Source organism: Amblyomma americanum, chromosome 8 (genome assembly GCF_052857255.1).
Source record: "Amblyomma americanum isolate KBUSLIRL-KWMA chromosome 8, ASM5285725v1, whole genome shotgun sequence".
NCBI classification, from domain to species: Eukaryota; Metazoa; Arthropoda; class Arachnida; order Ixodida; family Ixodidae; genus Amblyomma; species Amblyomma americanum.
Window position 1 is genome coordinate 45564547 of NC_135504.1, and position 26240 is coordinate 45590786.

The following is a 26240-nucleotide window of genomic DNA, read 5'->3' on the forward strand; positions in this document are numbered from 1 at the left end:
ATAGTTGATACTTTGACAATAATTAGCCCAGGCTTCATATAAATACTTTTTTGAAGACGGTGGACAATCGAAGTAGCCAGGCAAAATCATGTTCATCAGCATAATCAGCTAAGCTACCGGCATTTCCGGACAAGCGCCTCTCCCAGTTTATCGAAAGAAGCCCTTCGCTCCAATCAACCCTCCGAATTCGACACCAGTAGTCTAACATCCCAAATTATCTTAGGAGCGAAGAGCGCCTGTAAATAAAGGTTGCAGAAGTTTTGCTGGTTGAATTGATTTTTAGGATATAACATACTTATTCTGAGTTTAATGTTTCGAAATGGCAAAAGGTGTTGAGGAACGCTGCGATGGTTCTTCAAGTCTTGATTTTGACCACCGGTAGCTATTTAACGTGCACTTTCTTCCCACAGCCAACCCATGTTTTTGCATTCACCCTGAATGCAATTAAGCGACAATGTCTGGGATTCGATACCAAGAATTGGGACTATCAGCCAGAGGCCAAAACAACAGAGACAACACCGCGAATTCGGTTTTAACGAAAAACTATTGCCTACCCACAAACTAAGAAAAACGAGAGCAACCTGAACACACGTGCGAGAATCTCCAAGATCACGTTGCAGAAAGAGCGCCCGAGGAACAGAAGAAACAGACGTGTAGTGATTAAGCTTAAAATCACTTAATCGACGTATGCGTGCATTGGCAGGTTTGCTTTGCCTGCAACATTCTTGTAAGCTTATGTACTTTGACGCGATGTTGCCGACATTTGTTGGGCCGCAGCACCGAGGATAAACGCTTTTTCGAAATTCTAACAACTAACATGGATATTAATTAATGTGGTATACAAGCCTCTCGATAAGTAAGGATCCTAAAAATATTAGGTAAAAACTTATCTATTCAGGATTGTTTAACCATCCTCCTAGTTAACGCGTTTTGGGCAAATTCTGATGTACTACACCGCGAACAATGCGGTGCCGAAAAAAATTCTGTTGACTCAAAAAGCTTATCTTTAAACTGTAAATTTCCTAGCTAATACAAACTTATAGAATCCTAAAGTGAGCTCTATTGTCGCTCCCGCCAGAACATCGGTAAATCTGGAAACGCTGTGAAGAGCGAAGCTGAAGTCTTCTAAAAGTTTTCCTCAATGGCAGGTGACGCGGGCTAGGAATGTCGCGAAAAACGATCTGTATTACTGTGGCGAGGCCCGCACTTATAGGAAACTTTAATGTGCTTTCTTGAGAAAGCAAGGCGCACCACATCAGGCGTCCGGAGAGAACCAGCAGTCCGATGAAACAATAGTCAGTCAGGAAGCTAAAATAATCTGCGCAGAGGTACATAGGGTATATTGGGACCAGAAGAAAGAAACAATAAAAAGGCGTCCCAGCCCGCCCCACTGAGCATAATGGACAGTCAGAATTTTTGCGCTGCAAAAATAACGACGAGAAGTTCAATTCAGGTGATCTAAAATTGCTTTCAGCTTTGGCTAACGTGCGGCTTGCATAGGCTATATATAAAGTGCTCCTGGACGATCACCCCCCCCCCCCCCCCCATGAGAATTACACTGTCACCTGGGTGAAGTTCTGTGGCCGCGTTTGAGTCAAAGTGGTTTAAAAGATGAACATAACAAAGGGAAGTGTCAACTGATTTTAGGGTTACTCACATTCGGGAGTTCACACAAACTCAGAAGCAAAATATGAGGAACACTTAAGTCTGCACCTTGAGTATGTGCAGTGATAGCGTAATGGGTTATTTCTGAATATGCAGAATGTCAGCCTCTGCATTCCATTCATAGATCCCTGGGAGTCTTCATATCCATCCTGGCGCAGTGGTGCAGCGGGTTAGCGATGGACCACTGCCCTGCGTTGGTAGGTGTTGCCGGCGGAGGGCCTTGTGCTCCTCAGGTTGATCTTCCCGCGCCAAATCATTAACTTAACTGCCACCGGCCACGGTGGCCACTCTGATCACCATCCGGCGGGCAGGTTGTGATGATGCCGCATGGTCACATTACATAGGTGGCTCACCTGCACTCAGGTTGCTCTCAGGGTACCATATGCTAGAGCCATGATTGTGATTTTTGGCTAACAACGCCGACAAAGCCGATGCTGAATTTTCTGTGTAACGGCGCCTTTAACGCTGGCACATTAATATGCCGAGGAGGAGTAAGGGGATGATCAATCTAAGGAGAACTCAGATATAAGCTTTGGAAACGGGAGGACCGTTTGAGGAAACACCGAAATGCTTTTAATGCTGTGATCGGCAAAAATCTGGACTGTTTGCGGGTCGCGACGTATTTCGACCTCGTAGGTGACGAACCAAAGTACATAATTTTTTGCTCACTAAAGTGACACTTAGAATATAAAATGAGCCCATTTTGTTCTATTGCAATCAAGTACAAGACCAAATCGCTGATTAGGCTCTTGCAGATTGCACACAGAAATTTCTCATTTGTGCCCATGAAGGACCTTGTGCATAAAACGCTGGAATCGCGCAGGAGCATCACACCGACTACACGGCATGACATTTGAATTCGAACAGGATGTGGCGGTAAAGAGATCAAACAGCCAGGTCACAGACAAACCAATGAGAAGTATTACGATTAGTGAAGGTGTTCGACAGCGTCAATAATGCGCCGTAATTGTCGTTTTGACCGCATTGTCTTTGTCGGTAATGAGTATCACGGACTAAACCGATTTTCTGGGACACACCGGAATCAATCCATTCTGCACTGTTCCTTCTATCTGGTCGCTTTTCAGCTAGCGCTCGGTCAGAGAAGTGTGGCTCAGCTTCTGAAAAGCAGGAATGACATTCACCTTGTGAATACGTTGTTGTAAACGCGTTTCTGAAAACGACAAGAGTGGTAGTGCATGGACAAATTTGACAGCTTCGTAATGAACAGCAGGAACGCCACGCAATGCACGCTCATTGTTGCAGCAGAGTCACGTGCTTATCAGCAATTTCAACTTCGCAGAAAAGTCCAACGCGGTTTTTGCGGCTCCTGTGTTCTTTTTATATTTGTAGCGATAGCTACATTACGCTATCACTTCCAGACTTCTGCGTTTAACCCCTTGTGCTGCGTGGCCACCCTTGAGCTCCGTGGCGGCGCCGTGGCTGGTCACGTGGTTGGTCACGTGGTGCGGAGCAGCTGCCGGCGGCGCGGTGCGCAGGCGAACCCGAATGGGGGGGGGGGAAGGAGTGGAGAGAGGGGAGAGAGTAAATCCACGTCCAGGGACGACGATGAAGAAGGAACGCTCAGCGAAACGGAGCGGCGAAAGACTTACTTTACAATTCAACAGAGCAAGTTCCACTCGTCCAGCTCTAGCTATCACGTCACTCCGGCTTTAACCGGAGCTAAACCACAGCAATTTTTTCTATATAGTGTGACATCTCTACTGAAATCTATTTTTCGCCCCCAGTCCCCCCTATAATAACGCCCCCAACTGGCACTGTAGGTATTAGAATAAATAAATAAGGATTGTGGCAAGATACCCAAAGGCTTCAGCTTCTTCAACTCAGACATCCGCTAAATGATTGTCACCTACGTTCCGGGAAAAGAAATCACACTAGCAAACGTGCATTCATAAGTGCTTTTGAACACGAAGTAATTGCATGATACGAACGTGCTGTCAGGCTAGTTCTGCTATAGTGAGTGCTTCGATATAAAGTTTGTGCAGATTAGCAAAGCAAGGCTGATATCTGCAAGTTTCAACAAGTATCTACGCAGACAAACAAAAAAATGGTGTGCACGCGACACTGTCCTTCCCGAAGCAGTCAAACCTTTTTTTTTATGTTTGCAGAGATGAAGTGCGCGTAGGTCATAATTTTATATTAAGAGGGTGACGACTTTCTTTGCCTATCTCCTGTCAGCAAGGTGCTTCATTGAAGCTTCATGGCACACACCTAAAAAGAGGCTCATGGAAGATGAAGGCTAGAGAAACTGTCCATTGGCCGTCTACGAAAAAATACATTAGCGTGACGATCAAGCGTGGTCAACACTGCCAGTGTTACCACCAAAAACAGAAATGTTTGCCTTTGTATGATCGACACTAAGTGGAAGATTTCAACACATATATTTCATTTCAAGAGCTCTTACTACCTGATAGTTGTCAACTACATCAGCAAGTATGTGGAGTTAGAGCAAATATCATCGACGAGCATTTAAATAATTATCATTGAAGTAAAATAATATGTAGCTATTTAGGCATTCCGGAAGAACAAGTGTGTGATGCAATCTGGTTTGCAGAGCTCGATTGTAGTTGAAATAGTTGGTAAAACCCTAGTTATTCTTATTACCCTATGACTAATGCATTTACAAAAAGGCTCCATGCAGACAATAACGAACTCGTCGAAAAAATGTTTTCAGAATAGAAAGTACCTTTTCGTGCTCCGCATGCGGGTTATACACGTAAGCACACCACTGCAGGGACTAAAGTCACCAAAGGAACTTCAGGGCAGGACAATTCGTACAAACGTGCCAGTGCATCCGGCATGGCTCCTAGAACAGCCTAATTGTGCTGACTCTTGAAGTCTGGTTTTTATTTCAAAAAGAAAGTCAAACAACACAAAAATAATGAAACCTTTCTCACCTTCGAATATGTCACCTTCGAATAAAAACACACACGGTGCAGTTTAAACCCCAATGAATGTGAATGCTTCGCAGTATACAAAAAACGCACCGCAGCACTGATTCTGTCCCTTTTATTGTCATGACTGCTTCCGCATTAGAGGTACAATTGGTGTCGCTTCAGTACCGGTGGCTGCACCAGGGTATTATGACTTCACTCTATTCTGTGAGCATATGTGGTCTCGGCGAGTGTTACTGCAATCTACATGCGCTCCGGTTGCTTCACCAACACCCCTGCTATCAGCATCATCACCACACGGACAAGAAGTTTCTTCGAGTGCTTAGGTTACTCGTCCAGACAAGCACGCCCAAGAGGAACCCTAAAAAGAGCGAACACTGTACTCTGATGTAAACTGTTTGTTTTGTAAAAACACGGCACATCTCTAGCAAAACAAAATTTAATTTGAAACCCATCAATACGAAGCCGGCTAGGTTCCTTCATCAGGAGAATCTAGGGACAGTAGCTAGAGTCATTAAGTATGGGTGGAGAAGAACAGCAGGTCAAATGAACGGAAGCTGTGATGCGGAAAGGGTGGGGAAGGGAGGGACTTCTTGGAACCGAAACAAATTACCACAAAAGGCGCCTACTCGAATCCTGGCACATCAAAACTACACCGAACAACATCAACCTCAAAAAAGAAAACCTGCCCCCAGTATATGTCCAGGGACTTCACTCTGCAACTGAAACAAGACAAGTCGCCATTGAGCGCTCCACAGTGCGAAAACGTGGCTCACAGCCTTAAACTTCCTGCCCCCCCCTCCCCCACGATTTTTGCATCACAGGTTTCGCTCTTTTGAACATCTGCTTGCCTCCATGCAGGCTTAAAGCGTTAGCTACTTCCTCCCTCACCCCTGATGAACGTTGGGCTTCAAATTAAAGTTTTGGGTTGGAGATGTGCAAACTTATTATAAGTCTTAAAATCAAACAAACAGGCAAATTTATCAGATTTTATAGTTTTCAAAATATTTGTTATTTGAAACGGCGTGAAAATGGTAGGTAGCTTTACACCAGGACATACCACCCGCGATGCGTTATGTGTAGTGCGTGTTACCAGTGCTGGAACATTCGTGGATGCACTTCGTTCTCTCCTGCAGTGAAGTGGTACGTCATGACCGTTCATGGCCTGTGATGTAAAACTTGCATTAAACATATATACGACGTGAACTTTCCCAACCTGAACAACCTGACATACTCAGACTGAACGCCTACGTCAAAGTCATTCTCCTGCTTCATGAAGGGAAGTCTTAATTGTCGTCGTTAAACATTTTCCTAAAGCTTAAGAATGTTACAAACTGCCAAGTATTACTTTCCATCTGAAATAATGCTGGGCTAGACAAAAACGCCTCAGTGAAAGCGAGGCACGCAATCGTGCCTATATTTTGAAGCTGGAAAGTTCTTAGGTATATTGTAAACGCCCCCGTTCGTGCGTTTTGAGAACCCAATATTTCATTGCTTTTCTCGGATGCATGCGATTAGTAATTTAACAACAGGCGTTTCGGGAAAATTTTACTGTAAACTCTGTGTCATACTGGTACCCATAGTTTAAAGGTGAAATCTAATCGAGGAACCTGTTTTCTGAGAAGGTAACAGCAGTTTATTATTGATTTCTCCTCCCACAGCATACATATCAACTAAAAGGCAGTCATGGTGATGTGCGTCATTTAGTGTGAATTCTTAAAACAGCAAGCAATAACAAAAAGAACAGGCTTCCGGGTAAAAGCAATCATTACAGCTGTTTTTGTTTAGGAACCTTCCTCTTGAACTTAGGCGAGCTTAGCGTCTGTGCGCTGCATAATTAGTATCACGTCGGTGAAAAATGCAAAACAAAATTTCAGGTGGTGGTTTGAGTGCAGATTTTCAGGCCACGGAACGTTTCCCCGGCTGTTTTGCGCCGCAGCTGCCAATGCCAAGTGTTCAGCCGTTCTTTTTTCTTCGATATTTCGTGTGACATTTGAAATCAATCCCTACGCTTGGCTTTCTGAGTATTCACGCAGCACTAGGTGAAAACAAGGCTACATTAGGCCGATGTCTTTCTCCTCCTGACCTTTTATCAACTGCATATAGATTGCGCTGTCACAAAGACAGAGCCGCTGCCTTCGACACTGCCCAACGAAGATCGCTCTCGCCACAAGAATACGGCTACTCTTATACTTTCTCCTTTCGTAGGAGACGACCAACGCACACCGGCATGGGCTTGTCCCCGGACACCGCAATTATAACCAATGCATAAGTGAAGAGCGCCTAGATTATGAACAGCGAATAAGGTGGCGGATGAGGAAAAAAACAGGCACACGAAATGCCTGGTCCTTGTCCTTTTCCGTTTTTCATTGTGAAGAACGTTCACCAACTCGCCCAGTTTTCCTCTCACTTCATGTAAAGAATTCTTTCAAGCTTTGAATAAATGCTCTCTTCTAGCTGTCCTGAATTTATGAAACGTTTGGACTGTTGTTTTCGTGAAGTTCGATAGTCTTGTGCTTCTGCTGTTTTCAATCATTTCAAGAATAGCGCTCTGCGGTACAAACGGCATCCCTCCGCACTAGCGGCATGATTTAAGCGCGAGGAGACGCCACGTACACTTGTGCTGTTTCCACACGAGCATGCGCTCCTCCACTCTATAGATTAGGAGGATGTTCGCTGAGGAACGGCACCGTACAGTTAAAAAGCAATCAAATATACTGCCTATAACCATTAATCGATCTAGGCTGCACTTACGTCCGAACACTACGTATTAACGCCTCTTATTTACAGGGAATGAGACCTTTCTTTCTGCGCTCGTGCCTTGCCTATTTGCCTCCTTTATTGCTTTATTGTCACCTTCGGCTCCAGCCTGTGTGCTGTAGACAAATAGGGCACGCGTTGTGAATTTCCTGTTTTTATGTGTTGCGTTATAAGCCCCATGGCGCCCAAATTCGTTATTGGTCATAAAACTCGCCCATTGGCTGTAGAGAAGTCAAGTCGCCTGACCGTAGTATTCCCACCGGCTGGAGGGAAGGCACAGCCAAGAAACCGAGAGTCACCTGACTTCCGTTAAAGGCATCACCAGGTGCAAACTCAATCGTATAGCTAATATTTAGGGCACATAACTGTGGGAGCAAATTTTTTTCATCCGACACTTTCTCATTTAGTGCAAACGTTTCCCTTCAATTTAACAGGGCTAGCTGCATCTATTTCAATCGAAATTTTTTCCTAAAGCTTGTTGGCAGAGTGCAATTGCCCAAGAAAACTAATCGTATGTCACAATTGTTACCATGATTGTCATGAAGTTTTATTGCGTAAGCAATACTACGCCAAGTCTAACCGCCCGTCGCGTATGCCGTCCAGAGCCGGCGCTGCGCTTGGCAGTTGGTGTGACGTCAGCTCTCTCCATAGCTATGACGATCCGGGACGTCAGCTTGCTCCCCGCCGCAGCTAGAAGGCAGCCGCTCGTCGCGTGTGCCGTCGCCCCCGATACGGCGCCGCGCCTAGCAGGTGATCTCTCCTTTGATATGACGACCTCCTCGCCTTGCGCTTGCTCCGTGGCGGCTTCACTGGAATATATAGCGGTGCGCTACGCGTTGGTTGATCAGTCTCGCCATGGAAGTTACCGACAAAGAGTCTATATCTGAATCTAGTTGCTATGCTGCTTCGGAACAGTTAAATTCTAAGGCGAAAGCTAAGCAAACCTTCGAAATTTAACCGGGTTTAACCAGAGCTAAACAACCGCAAATTTTTGTTATGGTTGAAATGCTCTGCCGCAGAACGTGAACTTGACTGTTGCTGTTCTTGAAAGTATAACCAATTTTCTACTGACCATTTATTACTGACTACTTAGGTTCTTTCTTTCTCCTTCATGATGCATATTTCGTGTGCGTCATACCGTTCCCCCGTGACGTGATATCATTTCCTCACGGCTGGAGGTTTTAGCGCGGTGATTTTGTCTTTTTGCTTGCTGCAGACAAACGTATCATATTGTCTTTACGTTGCCTATCGCTTTTTACTGTACCTAATAGTACAATGACAGGAGCAACTTTTGTATACCATACCGAAAATAAAACACAAAAGTCGTGCGCATGGAAAGCAATGAGAACTCAATTGGAGGAACTGCTGATCGTGATTTACAACAACTTTTTAGTGCCACACTGTTGAATGCTTGGCGTCTATCATGCTCTCCAAGCACTCTTTATTAAATGTGTGCACGAGTTTGGTTTAAATAAGGTTCAAAATTTTGCGTGCTGTGGCATTTATCGTATGTTTAGCGCTGTTTTTTCATTATCATATTGTTTTCTATCTGTTATTATAGTGTCAATCTGTTCTTTTCTCTAAAATCTTGGTCAGTCGGTCGGAATACACAGCGCTTTGCATATTTTCTATAATATATGAGCTGTAGCACTTGAGTCCTCTTCCACGTGTCACACCATTGAGTCATAAATTGTCCGGAATTTAAGCAGATCTGTCCGCTATCACCTGACTCTGGTAGTTACACTTTTGCATAGTAAGCGCAATTCCGACTCTAAGATTTCTTTTTAACAAGACAGCGTTAAGGAGCTCCTGTCGCAGAAAAGCGATGTCGTCGGCGGCATCGGCCGTGATCGAAAAATAGCGCATCTCAGTGGACACCTAAACCGCGCCGTAAGAGAAGGGATTTTCCTTCTCTTAAGGCGCGGTACGGGTGTCCAGCGAGATTTGTGAGACAGGCGTCATTTCTTTTCCTTAAAACCATTTTTAATTTCATTTTCCTTCCCTTACGGCCCGGTACGGGTGCCCGTCGAGATATGTGAGACAGGCGTCCTTTCCTTAAATTGTCCAACGGGCGATGGCGTACCGTGCACTCCTTGGCAACGCTGCAACACGCTGCGGCGCCTCACTCTTAAAGACGAAGCTTAAGCCTCCTCGAAAATTTTTTTGGTCTGCTCTGACACCTGGCGTTAATCCATTTTCAGTTGCTTATGGCACTGAAAGAACGCACTTCCCCAGGCGAACTGACATTTTTTGTTTCCTATATGAAAGGGAATGTTTCACATCCCTGTACTGGAGAGGTGAAACTTCCTTCATATGAATAATACTATCGGGGCACTTACTTAATTATGTAAGGCGTAAAAGGTTAGGCACCTCTAAAAAATTAATTCCTTTATTCCCTAGACCTGCGTCTGGTGTAGATATGAGCGGGATAATTTTTTTCCAGAATTTGGGCTAAGTTACATATGCAATGCCTTTCTGAAACATTAGGGACAAGAAATCTTGAGATAAACTTCTACGATAATTGCCTTTTGATAAGTAAGGTTTTGGTCACATTAATCTGGTATTTGATAAAAATCTTGTGGTGCTAAACATGTGAAAGCGTTTTTTATGCCCCGGAGCCATGCGAGCGGGAATTGAGAAGAAAGTAAATGCACAACCATCCTTTGAAGGCACATTGAAGTAAAATACGAGTGAACACAACAGACCCTTCGAAATATCCGCCTAATATAGTTAGAAAGTTGGCTAATCCTTGGTAAAATAATCTGAAATGAATTCACCGATTGCCACCCTCATTTTGGAAGGCATTAAACGATGGCGTCATGTTTTGGGAGCTCTTTGTCCTGTGAGTAAAACAGACCAGAAATATCTGAACTATTCAGGGAAAGGCAACCATCACAGAGTAATGTTGACTGTAGTGAAAAAAAAACCTTCCCTTGTCTCACATCTGAACAAATGGCGCTACCATATTTTCTGCCGTGAAGGTCACTTCGACGCTCTGAACGGTATTGGCGCCCTCTCTGTTCAAAAGACCACGAGCGGCCTTTAAGGCTCAAGCTTCACTAGCGGAGCAACACTTGACATTCGGCTGCCTCAGAAACACTTGCCACGCTCCTTTCTCATTTCGGCGCTAAATGTCGCCAAATGAGTACCACGCTTGAAAACTATAAGGTCATCCAGGACGGTGAATAAATCATGTGACTAGACGTCAATATCTGACTCAAGAGGCTTCGCCACACACTATCTTTTACGTTTTGTTGTTTTCCTCAAAGATATGATCACGGTAAAAGAGACAGGTCTACGATATTCGAACGCCAAAATCTATGTCTAGGACATCTCAGTTCTACCTCTCTGTTTTCCCCTCAATATTCAGGTATCATATTGCGAAACATTATAAAAACTAACAGAACATTTGTGATGAAGTCACAATCAAAACATCGTTATCTTTTTCCTGTACCTGTACGTTGACATTTGAATTGTATCTAATAAGTATAAAGAGCTAAAGTTATCTTTATTAATCTTAATATTTTTCGTAAGTATACCCCTCAACCTCCGTTACAATCACTGTAAATTGAGGTCAAAGTATAGGGCCTCCCCAGCACCTATATTGTATCCCTGGGTGCCTCCAGCACGCAGATAGCAGGTTTATGAACAGATGTAAAGCTCGACCAAACACCAGAAACGTGGAAGTGACCTTAGGCTATTCTCTTATTCCATTGAGTGACAGCCGATGTACGTTGTCCGTGTTCGTTTTAACTCCACCGCGTACGTTACCGTGTACTGTTATGCACGTCCCGGCCACTATTGCTAGTCCTTGAATCGTATGTATACTTTGAGTGGTGTGGAAAACACGATTTTTGCGTAATAAAATTGAAAGTGTTAGTGGACAAAAGAGAAAGCGGTGGACAATTTATTTTTCGTTTACAGCATTTGCGCGCATGTTGATAAAAGTGTGATTTCTGTGTACATACAATTTTTGATGTTCTAGCAAAATCACCTTGAATCTTATTACACAAGGTCGAATTTAGAGTATATGGCACGTACATGCGATATAATTCGTCGATATGGCAATGCTTGTGGATAGTGCGGCAGTCCAGCGAGCAAGATTTGGTAGCAGCCTGTCAGAAAAGTTACTAAGGTGATGATAGGGTCTCCTTACATGGCGATAAAATTGGCGGTTTTCATAATTTTTGTTTGTGTTTTAAAATTCGCACTGACGTGCATGCGCTTAATACCGAATGCAAGAACATTTGTTAGAAATGCATATTTATTTATGGAAGCACCGGTAGTCATCGGCATAAATGTCATTAGTCGTGGCCTTAATTTCAACTGCAGCTAGACACGGTGAAATTGGAGCGGAAATGCACCAGTCTGAAGCATTATCATAAAATACAGAAACGTCATAACAGAGGTTTTAATTGCAAGGATACGTCATTCGGGCACCGTAAATGCAGATATATAGATCTCTACAAAAGAACGCAGGGTCGAACTTTAACCTCACCTCCGCACAACTGCCGAAATAACTGTTCTGGTGAAACACTCGATTTTCTCAAGCAGGTAAGCTTATCATTAGTTTTGCCAATCTACTTTGGTATGTTGTAAACAACTAATGAAATCAAAACCATTCATTAAGAGGAAGAGTGAGCGGTTAAGCTATGCTTGATGGTTCTTGCTGGAGGGCCTGGCTGATTCTAGGAGAAAAAAAGTGTCCCGAAACTTTACAGCTGCCAGCTGAAACTCTGATGAGAAACGAGGAGAAATGCTGTGATGGTGGCGCTGCAGGAAACGGTAAATGGTAGCAAAGAAATTCTCTTCCTTATAAAGAAATCCACAAAAATTTTAAATGAACGCGTTGTTGGTGGGATAGGTTGTAATTTTTCATCCTTCTTTAGAGGTGCGAAACATACACAGACACAAGGAAGGTAGACGGGGCTGAGCGCCACTCCTTAACTGCAATGAACAAGGTCTCGTGAGAAACACAATAAAGTAAAGCAACCACTCCAACCCAAAAAGCGCGCCTAACATCAGATTGCATTTTAGGAATTTGCAAACTTTGTGGGATTTTAACCGAAGTAATGGCTTTTTTACATCAAGATTACCCAAACGTTCCAACAAGTACCGTCTGAGCTGCTGCCGCCACGAGCCCTCTCCTGTAGCTATTGCGTTTCCTGCCTTTAACGAAATATTAAAGCTGAAAGTTTGGCGAACAAATGTAGTATCAGCTCGAGAACAATTGACTAATTAATTGTAGCACTAATAAGGCCAGAGAAATAGCCATGTTCAAAACCATGAATGGACATATGCTGTAATGTATTTTCGTATGAGAAAGTAAGGATCATATTACGCGCTGTTTTGGTAGGATTAAATATTGAAAATGGTTAAGCAAATAAAGCTGCCAGCCTCGGGGATGGCATATTCTAATCTCATTTGCCGCTCTTGCGACAATATTGCCAAGTAACCAGGAGTTACGCGCGACTTGTAAATGATAAGACCCAGAGGTGATAGTTTTCTTCAATAAAATTTCATGCGCCTTTTTTATTCATATTTTGTGCACCCAGTGGAGCTGCCGTGGGTATAGTAATGACCGCTGAGAAATGGTTACAGACATTGTACAGTAGACATAAGCAGCGTCATGTGGATAGTAGGTGTTCAGAACTACCTCTTTAGCGCAATAAACTGCTCTCCGGGAAGCCTATACGTCTCATCGAATGTACAGCGCGTTGTTGCCTCTAGGATGGGCAGTTGCCATGTCTGCAATGTGAAGTTTTGCAGACGCCGTCTACCACAGAAAAACGATGGTCCCGTTTCAAAAAGTTATGCTGTAAATTTTCTCTATCATCTCTCAAACATAAAGATTCGGGTATACGTTGACGAGATAAGGCTGCTTCGATTGTAACAAACAAAATTTGCTCAATAAATGTCTCAACGTTTTATCCTTAAGGAGCATAAAGAAGCAAGAATAGAACGCACTGCGAAACTAGCCTTCTGCAAACTTCCTTTCGTCAAAGGAATGAAGAATTGTATCTCAAAATGCAGCGCATTGTGAGAGTTACGTGATCTAGAAAGGGTCATGGACGATAACCGCCATGCTTTAAGAATCTGTGTCGCGCAGGTTCAAAATGAATGCAGCACGAGGGCGAAGTGGGCAACTTTTACTCTTTTTTACTGCTATGCCTTAGTGACGCATCCTTTAAAGTTCACCTGAGGTACACAGGCGGATTTTGCTTGAAGCTTGAGTGGAGCATTTGGATATTGTGCTCTATTTTTGTACAATGTATCCCTGCTTCAAATTCGGAATGGTAGTCCGCGTAAGATTCAGTATGAACGTCGGTGCGTTTTAGGGGCGATGTTTGACTCGGTTTGCTGAGAACGGAAGGGTAATGCAGTTTCCTTAATAAATTTTCCCTCGCAAATTCTTCCACTCGTTTTCTCTAGCTTCAGAGAGTGGACCGTTACAAGAATTGGTCGCGTTACGTTTTTGTTCGCGCAGAGCGACTAAACTTATTCACGCCGACTGCTACGCCAAAAAAGCGAGGGTGAGAATTTGAAACACCGAATCCGCCTGCTGCCGCCCGATGAGTAAAAGGGGGGCGGTGCATTTTATCTACATCAGCGCGGCTGCGAGGGAGGAGAAATTTTTTTTTTCTGCCGCGGTATATAGCCAATACCGCCGCCCTGGTGTCCATCATAGTCGATGGCATCACTTTGTTTGCTTAGTGCCTTCGTGCCTTGAATTTGCACTAAGGATATGTGCTGAAGGGATTTGAGTACTAAAAAATCGTGGAAAAATTTGCGTTTTAAAAGAGTGTTGTGACCCCTATAGCATTAAAAATAGCCGAAATGGCGAACTTTAACAAAACTGTGAGTCGAGGGCAGAAGCAGATAAATAAAGACTTGCGTTTGTTATAAAGGGAATACAGAATTTTGATCGAAACGCTTAACAGAGCTGTTAGGGACCGCTTTTCCGCTTCAATGAGGGTGAATATTACTCACGCCACCAGAAGCGCGAAAATGCTTGAAGCTTGCCTAAAATTTTTTAAACGGATCGGCGACAGTCCAGAGCATACTTTGCATTGAAAACGTGCACTGCCTGAAAATGCTTCACATCGATCGGTGCGACGTCAGCATTGCCCGCAACAGCGACCGGAAGCACGCGCATAAAATAGAGTACACTCGAGCCCGCATTTCGCTCCACGGCATGTTGGCATCAGGGGTTTCATCTGCTATTGTGGATGGGATAGCAGACGAGAGCATTGAGCCAGCTCAGTATCCGCGTGGCTCCACATTTCGCAACCGGGAGCAGAGAGCATCCGGGAGCAGGTGTGGTATGGGGTGAGAATATTATGTTGTGTATTACGATGGTGACATTTTAAAGGCGCAATGGCAGCTTGGCTGAACTGTCCCACGGCAGAAGGTGTTTTTCATGTGCACAACTTCAGAAAAAAGGATCAAAAATGAAATAGAGGGAGCCCGTATCTAACAGGGTTACGGAATGCTTAATCCCATCCAGTATCAAATAATGAAGAGCGGCAAATGTCCAAAGTGGAAAGAGGAAGACAGGCTGAGCAGCTGGTCATGGGAAACTGTGTACCAATTTGTCAACCTGCCTATAGCCGGCTGCCCCGGGGATGAGACCTGCCACTTCGAGCTTAAGAGGCGAATGCTGGAACCACTGACCGCACCTACGATAGGAGAGAGCAACTGTGAAAATTGTAAAGATATCTTCAGCAGGAGGTGAGAGCGGAGATTGGTCACTGGCCTTTTGGAACAGTAAGGTCAAATTTCTATGAAGCAAAGAAACAACGCGACACATTGTGACACTCCCCTACAGGTGCCAGCGAGAAGTACGCACGCATGATGCCAAATCAGCACATAGGCGTGCCTCACAAGTCCGTCTCAATACTCGGCTGCTTCTTTCAACGGCACAAAGGTCTCACCCCTTCCCCCCCCCCCCCCGCCAAAAAAAAAACACGCCCTAGAGTGTTCTGCCTTGGCGAAAGGAAAAAGGTTTAGCGCTGCTGCAAAATTACCGCCCATCGAAAAAATAGTGGAAGAAAACGAGAAGCGGATAATGCAGTCATGCACTTTGCCGCCCATGATTATGTTACGATGATAGGGGCACTGTCTAAAGTTCTAGGCCACATACCCCAGACCCTAAAGAACTAAGAAACGAGAACAATGCGGCCGCTCAGAAAGCAAACATAGTGTCCTTCCAGAAGACAAAGGAAACACATTGCGTGCTCTCAACCGGGAGAATTAATTACAAACGCAAACTCAAAACATAGTGTGACGAAACAGCTTAGGAAGAGTTTTCGGTTAGAACCTCTGTATTCCAGGCTAAAAAAACTGACCTCTGGTGACAATATTGAAACAGTACACAGAACGATGAAAAGTGAAACGGTTAAAATATTTCCAAGTTCCATCCCAGCTTTATTTTCTGTAAACTCGCTTGAACTGTTATCTGTGCGGCAATTTTTTGGAACTAGCATTTGGAACTAGGATATGTGTGTTTTTGTCATGCCTTTGTTGTTTCTCGTCAGGAATGAAATTACACGGAAATCGCCTTGTTCACTCTAAATTAGTCTGTACATGTCTCACTCTGCCTTAACATAACTAGCATTCACTTGCAACCTTTGGAATTGCCATACTTTTAACATAAAAAAAATATCCATGGAAAACAGTTGGTCGCGCAGTTCAAGTTAAAAACATGAAAGCTAAAGCGAGTGAGTAGAGGTCGAACGAAACAGGCTGAAAAAAGGTAATAAACTAAACGGCGGTTCTCTGAGCGAATGAGACGTGACGTATATGCCCTTGTCACTGTCATTACTTTCACTTTTTTATGTTTCCCAGAAATATAAAAAGCACCTGATACAAGACTGGTCAACTGTGAATTCCCCAAGCTTTCTGTTCAGATATATCCCGGTCAAGCCAGAGAATTATGTACGATGGTGAAATGTATGATCTGTTTTGTAAGCGTTTTTCAACAAAGGTGGCAGTCTGCGCATGTTGGTGTTTCATGATGGAAATGTACTGCGCAAAAAAAAAGACGAGGACACAAGGAAGACACATGGAACACACTCAGTGCTCGTGTGTTCCATGTGTCTTTCTTGCGTCTTCGTCTTTATTTGCGCTGTACAATTCCATCATGAATCACCAACATGCCCAGACCGCCACCTTCCTGAACTATATTTCTTCTACATTGGGCTCCTTTCTATGTGTTCCTCGTGTGCCTTCATCAACTGCGGATTTCAGCGCAAGCGCAGTCTGCAAAGCCCGGTCACTTTCATTTTGCATTCGGAACAAAATTCTGCCAGAGGACGTTCGCGCCTTGTTTGGAGAATTCCTGCGTTCTTCAACAGCCCACTGGGCTGAATGGTTTCCTCGCCGAGACACCAGGACCACAACCGGGACATCAGCCGCGGGAGATAACCGACTGTTTCGCCAGTCGGATTATCGAGAACCTCATAAAACACCATGTGAAGCTAACTAAAAGCGTTCGTTGAGAGATATGTGGGGCAATCAAAAGGTAGGCGCCTAACTGAAAATTCCAACGACTTAGTTCTTCCTGCAAGACCAATCACAATGGCGGCGATAGCAGCAAGTGCACAACTCGGGCGACGAAGATGGAAATCAAGAGCTACGTCGTACTGTCTTTGCCAGAAGTTACCGAGCAGATGCGCCGGCGACCGAAGCCTGTTAGCAGCCGAGGGGAGGCGCTGACCGTTGCTCCCAGGCTGCGGGTACAAAGTTGCTGCACTAAGCCTCTCTCAGAATGATAGCACCCGGAAGCCAAAAATCTTTCGCCGCATATGCTACCCGTTCACTTACTATCATCCAAGAAAGAAGTGCAAGTGAGCAAGCTTACGTCAGCCTATTTCCACTCGCAATCAGGGAGCAGAGACTAGAACCAGAGGCCGCTGTGCCACTGCGCGATTGCGAGTCCGGGCTGACTGCCGACGCGGCTGCTTGGTCACTTTTACCAAAGACGATGCGTATGTGAGCTCGCCGTGACCAGACTGTGCCGTATGCATGGCATATCTGTCACATCGATAATTGAAGTTGCTTCCTCTTCTTCAGGCGCGCAACATTTCTTGCTCTCTTTCTTTGGTGCCTTGGCAACTGATGCGCCTCTATGCTACCTTATATCTCTGTACTTGTGGAAAACAGTTTCGACATTGCATTGCACGAATTGTTTTCATTGCTCCAGTTTTCCATATATTTCTGGTGCCTCTCTCCGCTAGAGCGCATGCAGTACGAGTCATATTTGAGATGAGAACCAATTAAGAAGCAACTGTGTTTTGCTTCTTCCTCGCCGGAATAATTGAATAAGTCTTCGGTTTATTAATAGGTCCCTCCATATAACGACAGAAAATATGGGTGCTTGGAAAACGGTGAATTACCAACTGGTTCTTTTGGTGTTCCTAACTGCCCTATACATATACTGCGTCGAAGGACGCATTTATCCCACAAAGGTATGTACTCTTGTTCCTAGACTTATTAATACAACTTTGCTCCACCTTTGAGTTCTGACGTTTATAGTATGGTTTCTTCACAAGGCAAAAGAAAAGAGAAATGACCTCAAGGACGATTATGTGAAAGCTTAGTTTCCGAGACACCTTCTGACTTCAATGCACATGGAAAACGCAGGCAGCAAAAGATTCCTTCTGGGCCAGATTTATTATGCGCTACTATTAATTTACGTTTTTTATTCGCGGTATACACGGAAGGAAATGCTCGCATTAATCGAATAAAGAAGCTGGTACGTATCTTTGAAGCATTGCCGCATAAGCACTCTGCTACCTGTTGTTTGTTAATTTCCTAAAGTGTGCAGTCTGCGTAGAGTGTCTGTAAATTTCCACAAAAAAGCGACATTTGGCGAGTAGTTTTCTTTTAGGGACTGTATTGCGATGTTTCTAAGGTTTCTTTCGGATTAAGTCGAAATTAGAATAAAAGCAGTGATTATTTCAAAACAAAAATTTGATTAATACAAATCATTTGACTCGCTTTGACTTGTGGCTAGTAAACAATGGAATACAAAGTATATTCATCAAGAAGCCGTAATGAGCAAATTGCTTTAACAGAAAAAGATAAAAAAATTAAGTAAAGGAGCTTTCTGTAGCCGAATAATGCACACGTAGAGCTGCAAGTTCAGAAAAGAAAAGCAAACAGGAAAAAAAAAGCTGGGGCGTATGGTTCAGGGCGCTTTCTGGCTTCTAACAAAGCACAACTTGCAGCTGCGCATGAAAGCGTTTTAAATTTCGCTTTAACTGGCTGTTACTGACAATTGATCTAGTTGGTACAGCAAGTGGAAAAAAACAAACAGATGTTGTACCAACTAGCTCAAATGCCAGTATTACTCCAGTTAGTTTCTAGTACCTTGAGTCCATTCCTCAAGCGCTTGTGGTGTATGTTCGTGCTACATCCGTTGTTTTTCGGGTGTTCTTTATTCAACGACGTTAATGAGCACTAAATGTGAAACTTTTGAGCCAGGTATTTTGAGCAAGCGCTCAGTGTATAACATTTGACAGGCAACAGGTTTAAATTCCCGTTTATGAGAAACCTTGTGTTACCTAGTGGGGAAAAATTAGACTGAACGCTATAGAAGCCAACGGGTTACGAATATAATTTCGTAACCAGATGTTGCTGAATTAAAGCTACAACCGTAACTTTAATTCAGCGTGGTCAAAAAAGGACAGTAACTGATGTTTCTTATTTTGACGGGGTCTGCCACGATTCAAGGACGGTTCTCCTCTTGCTACAAACTGAGCGCTCTGCAGCCGTAGCGTAGAATTAAATCACTTGGGTACGTTTCGCACCAAGATTCTCCGTTATAGCGAATGTAAAAGTGAAAGAGCGTCAAAAATGTTTGTGCATTATACTTAAATACTGTTTATTTATTTATTTACTTGGCACCTGCATCGCCTTTCGGCATTACAGCAGGGGGGCACATTCACAAAACAAGAAATCATGCACTTAACGCGCGAAAAAAAGCTTCATTTGGTATAACATTGACAATATGTGGCGGCAAAGCATTCCATTCGCGAACTGTTCGTAGAAAAAACGAATATCGGAGTACGTTACATTTAAAAGGAAATTCATAAAGCTTTAAATTGTGGTCCCTTCGCTTCGAGACATTCCTTTATTAAGAGCGTATGAGCGGCTAGTTTGCTTTTTAGATTCGCAAAGTGTTCCACTCTGTTGGGGCCGTCGCGTTGGCTCTGGTTACTGCGCTCGGCTGCTGACCCAAAAGACGCGGGTTCGAACCCGGCCTCTGTGGTCGAATTTCGATGGAGGCGAAATTCTAGAGGTCCGTGTACCTTGCAATGTCATTGCACGTTAAAGAACCCCAGGTGATCGAAATTCTTGGAACCCTTCACTACGTCGTCCCTCATAGCCTGAGTCGCTTTGTGAAGATAAACCCCCATAAATATTAAGCCTAATGAGGTTATGTAATTTTTTTGAGTATTTTCAATTATTCTCTGAATGGTTCTTCTACATTTCTTGCTTCTAATTGTCCATTCCACATTCGACAACGGGGTGAAACAAGGATCAGAACGTATTAATAGCGCGGACATACATAACAATGAAGAATTTACCAATGTTAAGCGTTCTAGCCGTTGTCAAAAAAAGAGCGAAGGCAGGGGCTTATAATGTTTGTGTTTGTCTTCGGCAGCCCAAATTTATAAAACATTAGGCCGGCGTAAAATGGCCAGTGTGCGCAATCATTGACAGGAAAGCAGTCAAAAACTGAATACCAAATGTTGTGGAATGAGAGAATGATTAAACTTTGTTGCTTTATTTTATATGTTGCACAAGTCAGGATTTCGGTGTCTTGTTCTGAGGTCTCGACCGGTTGTCCTTCCACTGGGCTGCCTTCCGCTGGTTCATAGTCTGTTTTGTTCATAGTTGGGATGATTTTTTTCAAGCTATTCAACAAAACGTGGAATCGCGTGGGGTTGCGGGCGCTCCAGAGACAGGAGGTGTTGTGTATGGATGGGTGGACGATGCTTTAAAAGTACATGTTAGGGAAGGTGCTGGTCTGTATTTGCCTCAAGAATGTGGCTTTTCGTTTGGTGAGTTCAATATCGAGAGGCGAATATTTCATTAATTTAAGTTTTGGAATTTCTAGCTGTGCGCAATAGATTGGTGATTGAATACTGGTAGAACACTGCGCCCGCCTTTGGCGCTTGCCATGAAGGGTTATTTTTGGCCCTGCAAGGAAGGGCCAGTGTGCAAGAATCCTCTTCCGTGTGGTAACAAAATACATAGGGCTAACTAGCTCTAATATTGTTCAACGTTACTGAAGTTGCAATAGCTGGCCGACCAGGTTTGAAAGGCACGCGTATACTATAATGAAATCGGAATCAAACATCCCATGAGGGAGACGGCTAAGCATGTGTGGCAAAGGCGTCAGTAAAAGTGCATAAGTTTGAGATTATGATCCAATAATCTATGCTTGTAAGGCATGACTGGCTCCGCACTTCATTGTGCCATCTCACGTGTTTTTGCATTGAATGGCTCGGGCCGCGTGCACAGTTGTCGCGCTGATATCTAATAAATCCTTTTGCTGCCATGTTTTAATTTCCGGGAATGTTCTCTGATTGTTCTCTGCAGTCTAAAATACTGTTGTGTCTTTAGCAATATGGGTAAGAAAGTTAAAGTAGCTGAAGAATTCTACACTAATTTATACAGTAGCAAATGTATTCAGAACGTCAATGAGAGGGGCAGTAGCGCGCAGCAGTGAGGTATTCCGCCAGTAACAAAAATGGAAGTAAAGAAAGCCTTAGGAGCAATGCAGAAGGGAAAACAGCTGGTGAGGATCAGGTAACAGCAGCATTACGCAATGCACCCTCGAAGTTGGCGTTAGGATGGTTCGACAGGATAACGGCAAGCTATCTCAGGCGACGGAATATCTGATTAAAAACGCCAAAGCACGAGGAATTGGACTAGCAGAGCTATCAACGCTAATAAATAAGCCCAAGGGTAGCTTAAGGAAGTTTAATATGGAGAGAATAGAGCACGCCCCAAAGAAAGGAGGTAGCCTAAATGCGGTCAGGAGGAAACTAGGCATTGGTAAAAAAAAAACAGATGTAAGTGTTAAGAGACAAGTAGGGCAGTAACATTAGCAATGTGGATAAGATAGTTAAAGTAGCCGAAGAGTTCTCCACAAAATATATAGCAAATGTAATCAGAACGTAAATGAGAGAGGAAGTAGCGCGCAACAATGGGATATGCCGCCAGTAACCAAGGAGGAAGTAATGCCTCAGGAGCAATGCAAAAGTGGAAAGCAGCTGGTGAGGATCAGGTAACAGCCGATCTGTTGAAGGACGGAGGAGAAATTTCGCTAGGAAATATACCCACACTGTATACGCAATGCCTTATGACCTAAACCGTACCCAGAGCTTGGAAGAATGCCAGCATTGTCGTAATTATTTATACACCGATGAGCTTACTGTCCGCTGCATGCAAGGTATTTACTAAGGTAACTTCTAATAGAGTCAGCGTGACCTTAGATTTCAATCAACCAAATGGTCAGAAAGGCTTTTTGAAAGATACTCGGAAAGACCATATTCCCACTATCAGTCAGGTGATAGAGAAATGCGCAGAATATAATCGACCCCTATATACTTCGACTACAAGAATTCATTGACTACGAGAATGCATTTGACTCAGTGGAAACCTGAGAGTCATGCAGGCATTGCGTAGTCAGGCTGTAGAAGAGTCTTATGTAAACAGACTGGAAGATAGCTATAGCAACTGTACAGCTACCATAGTCCTCCGTAAATTCACCAATAAAAGTCGAAATAAGCAAAGGTATTAGGCAGGGAGACACGATCTCACCAATGCTTTCACTGCCTGTTTACAGGAGGTATTTCGAGGCCTAAATTGGTAACATTGCGGGATTATAGTTAATGGAGAATACCTAAATAATCTGTGATTCGCTGATGGCATTGCCTTGCTTAGTCACTCAAGAGATGAACTGCAAAGCATTATCAATGAGTTAGACAGGCATAGACGGAGGGTCTTACAATTTGCATGCAGAAAACCAAAATAATGTTCAACAGTCTAGCAACGCAACAGCTGTTCTCAATTGTTCTGTAAAGTACATCTGTACCCTGAGGGTATTTTAAATAAATAAATAAATTCGTAGCTAGGTGCTGTGCGTGGTAAAGGATTACATCTACTTAGGGTGGGTAGTGAACCCTGATCTGCATCACGAGAGCGAAATAATTAGTAGAATAAAAAATGAGGTGGAGAGCATATAGCACCGTTCTCACACATCATTAATGCCAGTTTAACAATATCCCTCAAGAGAAAAGTATACAAAGGCTGTGTCTTACCGGTACTCATCTATGAAGCAGAAACGTGGAGGCAGCGAAAAAGGTCCAGTTGAAGTTAAGGAAACGCAGCGAGCTATGGAAGGAAAAATGATAGGTGTAACATTGAGAGACCGGACGCGGGCAGAGTGGGTTAGGAAACAAACGCGGGTTAATGACATCCTAACCAAAATTAAGACGAAGAAATGGGCTTGGGGAAGGCATTTAATATGAAGGCAAGATAACCGCTGGTCCTTAAAGGTAACGGAGTGAATTCGAAAATAAGGCAAGCCTAGCAGGGGGCGGCAGAAAGTTAGGTGGGCGGATGAGATTAAAGAGTTTGTGGGCTTACTGGCCGAGGACAGGTTAATTTTAGAGACGTGGTAGAGGCCTTTACCATATAGTGGGCGTAGTCGAGTAGATGAGGATGATTCAAGAATTACGTAGTTGGTCAGCACCGTGTTTGTCCTCGCTGCAGGTCTGATTTCGCGCTGTTCCAGCATAAATTCCAAACATCTCGACTAGCTCTTTCTCCTCCTTGAGCGCGAAGACGGTTGATGTTCGAGTAGCCTTTAAGAAAGTCAGTCTGGTTCCTGGTGGACGCAGATTATCAGCCAATTAAATTAGTAATGAGCTCTTCGGCAACGAACGGTTAGCTAATCGTCCCGTATTTTTTTTATTCGTTGTCGTCCTCTTTCCAACGGATTAAGATTACTTTGAGCGATCTCTCGAGATTCTGATAACCTTGAAACCGTGATATCCTGTGTGTTCAAGGAAGCCAGTTTTTCTTGCTATCGTCTTGTAGTAGGTACATTTTTAGAGTTCTGGGGAAGACAGGGTAATTCTTCGGCATTCAGTAGGCTATTATGATATGATAAGGAAGTAATTATTGGCATGGAACAGAGTGGAGCCATGCGGCTACAAAGGCAACTTTGACCAACTCTGTTCCCACTTCATGTTTTTGATCAATTCACTCAGGACCTAACTAATCTTGCCGTGCCGGTTGGCTCAGTGAATAGAGCGGCTTTTAGGCTGAAGCGGTGGTCTCTGTTTTGAACACCGGACAATGAAGAATTGGTCTTTTACTGCGATGTTTCCGAGAAAGCTATATAGCTTTCCTTTGCTGCCATATGGCTGCGATTGGGTGGATGTCAGTCACTATTTATTGCAAATCTACTTATTGCAAATCTACTTTACTTGGTGGATTCCTCTAATCATTTGACGATCAGTAAGCTATTTTTGGGTAATTTCAGGCAGCCATGTTTTCTTTAATCAGGAACATTTGAATTGAATCTTCACCTTTTGACTTCAAAAGAGGGTTGTACAGCCGCCTCATTGAGTCTCTACATTGACGCCAAAAAGCTGCTGTGTTAGTATTTGTATCGTATTTCATCACTGGACCCTTTACTAGCCAATGGCTATGGGTCCAGCAACTGTTTTGTATTGCTGCACGGAATTGGTCGCTTGCGAGAAAAATCTGGCGGATTTTTATGGCGGCAACCAGGTTCCAGCATTCTGGAAGTCAAACAGCACTTAATAACAAAAAGCAGTTTATTTCCTAAGTTCTAGGAGTCATTAATGTGTCGCGTTTGTTGACGTTATCCACGTTGCTGGCTATAGCACTCTCCATTTAGGAGAGCAGTATACTGTCGTTTGTGCCAAGTTTCTTAAAACATGTTTCTCAAGTCATTCTCATTGAATTTCAGTAGTGGTATTTTAAGCGGCTCTAAGCAGCCACAAGTTACAAAAAACCTGGCAGCCATCTGGAAGGCTAATGACACTTTATCACAAAAAGTTCTTTATTTTATCGCTTTCGGGAGTCATTTAAGTACGGCGCTTGTTTGCGTTCAACGTGTCGGTCAAAAGAAACATTTCGATCTTTAATGCTTGCCTTCGACGCACGGACATATCAGCTGGCGTAGGCATTTTGTCCCAGTTGTGTGCTCTGAAAACACGGTTCATGGTAGATGAACAGAAGAGCACACGGCGCTCTGTAAGCTGCCACGTGTGAGCAGCGCATTTCAACCCTTAACCCTAATCAGTTCACCATCCGAAAGATTTGCTATTTTTTGGGTGCTGCGCCTGAACTCCCCAAATGCTAGAGTGCCTGAATATTTGTCCGTGTTTTGTTGTGATGCATACACACAAACCTTGTATGTGAACAAATAAACTGTCCAATGACCATGTTGCAGTTGATTTCACAAGGTCACCTAGGATAACCACCGAGTGACGAATAAGAATTTTAAGCGAACTTTGGGCACTGGCCTAATTGAAATTGTGTGGCAATTATGAAATATCGTAAGATACTCTTATGAAAATATTGAACACGAACGGTCTAACCTTCATATACGCAGCAAAATTCTACTTTCAAAGTTTCTGCTGAGCTCGTACTGAGTAGTTAAAACTGGCTTACTAGCCCAAGGGGTGTGCTGTAAAAATTGTGAGACAACTGTGGAATATATTAAGATAGTGTTATGAACATATGGGATCAGAATGATTAACCTTTTAATGTGTAGCAAAATAAGGCTTTCAAAACTTCTGTGCTTGTAATGAGTAATTCTCGCTTTCGTGAAAACTCTTAGCCTTCAGGAACAAACTTATGTGGGTGAGAATAAACTGTGGCATCAATTTAGTGAAAGTACTTAGATGAGATATTGACCGCTAGTTTTTTAGGCAAAGCTTGTCGCCTGAATAATGATTAGGATTTGCCTTAGGAATTTTCTGCTCGTTTGAAGGTTCATCTGTCCTAGCCCAAGCAGCATGTGTAATAGGCCTAATATTGCAGCAGGATTGTTCCATCCTGGTCCTTTGTATGGCCGGCCTTTGCCAATACGATTAAAATATTGGGTCAATTATCTGTCTGCTTGGGAAGGCTTTCAGTGAAGGTAACGAAAGGCCACTCGGCATATTTGCAGAGGAAGGTGTTTCATGTGCCATCGAGCTCAGATAACTTAATTGTTTTGAGGTGCAATAAGGCGGAAAAAATATGCTCCTCGCTTATGATGAAGTCAGGGAAGTTTTACTGGCTAATTTGAAACTCAGCACTGAATTACTGTGACTCATTAATACAGAAGTGAGCTGACAGTTAAAGGCAGTTGCTATAGAGAAGTTAAAAGTAACAAACATGATCTGGAGCTTTGTTTCTGTTAATCGGCTCTTTTTTGTAACACGTGCATCAACAATACCTTGGTGTTGGTTGTTAAAAAGCTGTGTGTCCTTACAGTAAGAAGGTGTTTATGTGAAAATTTTATGTTGGAACGCAGTAATGCACAAAGACTGGAAACGATGTTAAATACAATATTGTTTCACCTCGCCAAGCGTTTCGTGCAGCTGCTTGAGTGCAATATCTCGCGTGCTTTCGAGGCACCTGATTTAATTGGTTTCTAGTGTTTGAGTAGCAGACACCGAATAATGCATTCATGGAACGCATTCCTGAAGTGCAATCATAGTTCGCTCACACCTGCACAGCCATCAGTGTATTTTTCTCAAAAGAGTCATACTTCAGCTCAAGCAAGACTCGAATGATTTCAATCTTGATGGCGTAGTTAGGCATTAGGGTTGTTCTGATCTCTTACTCCAGCTTCCGCCC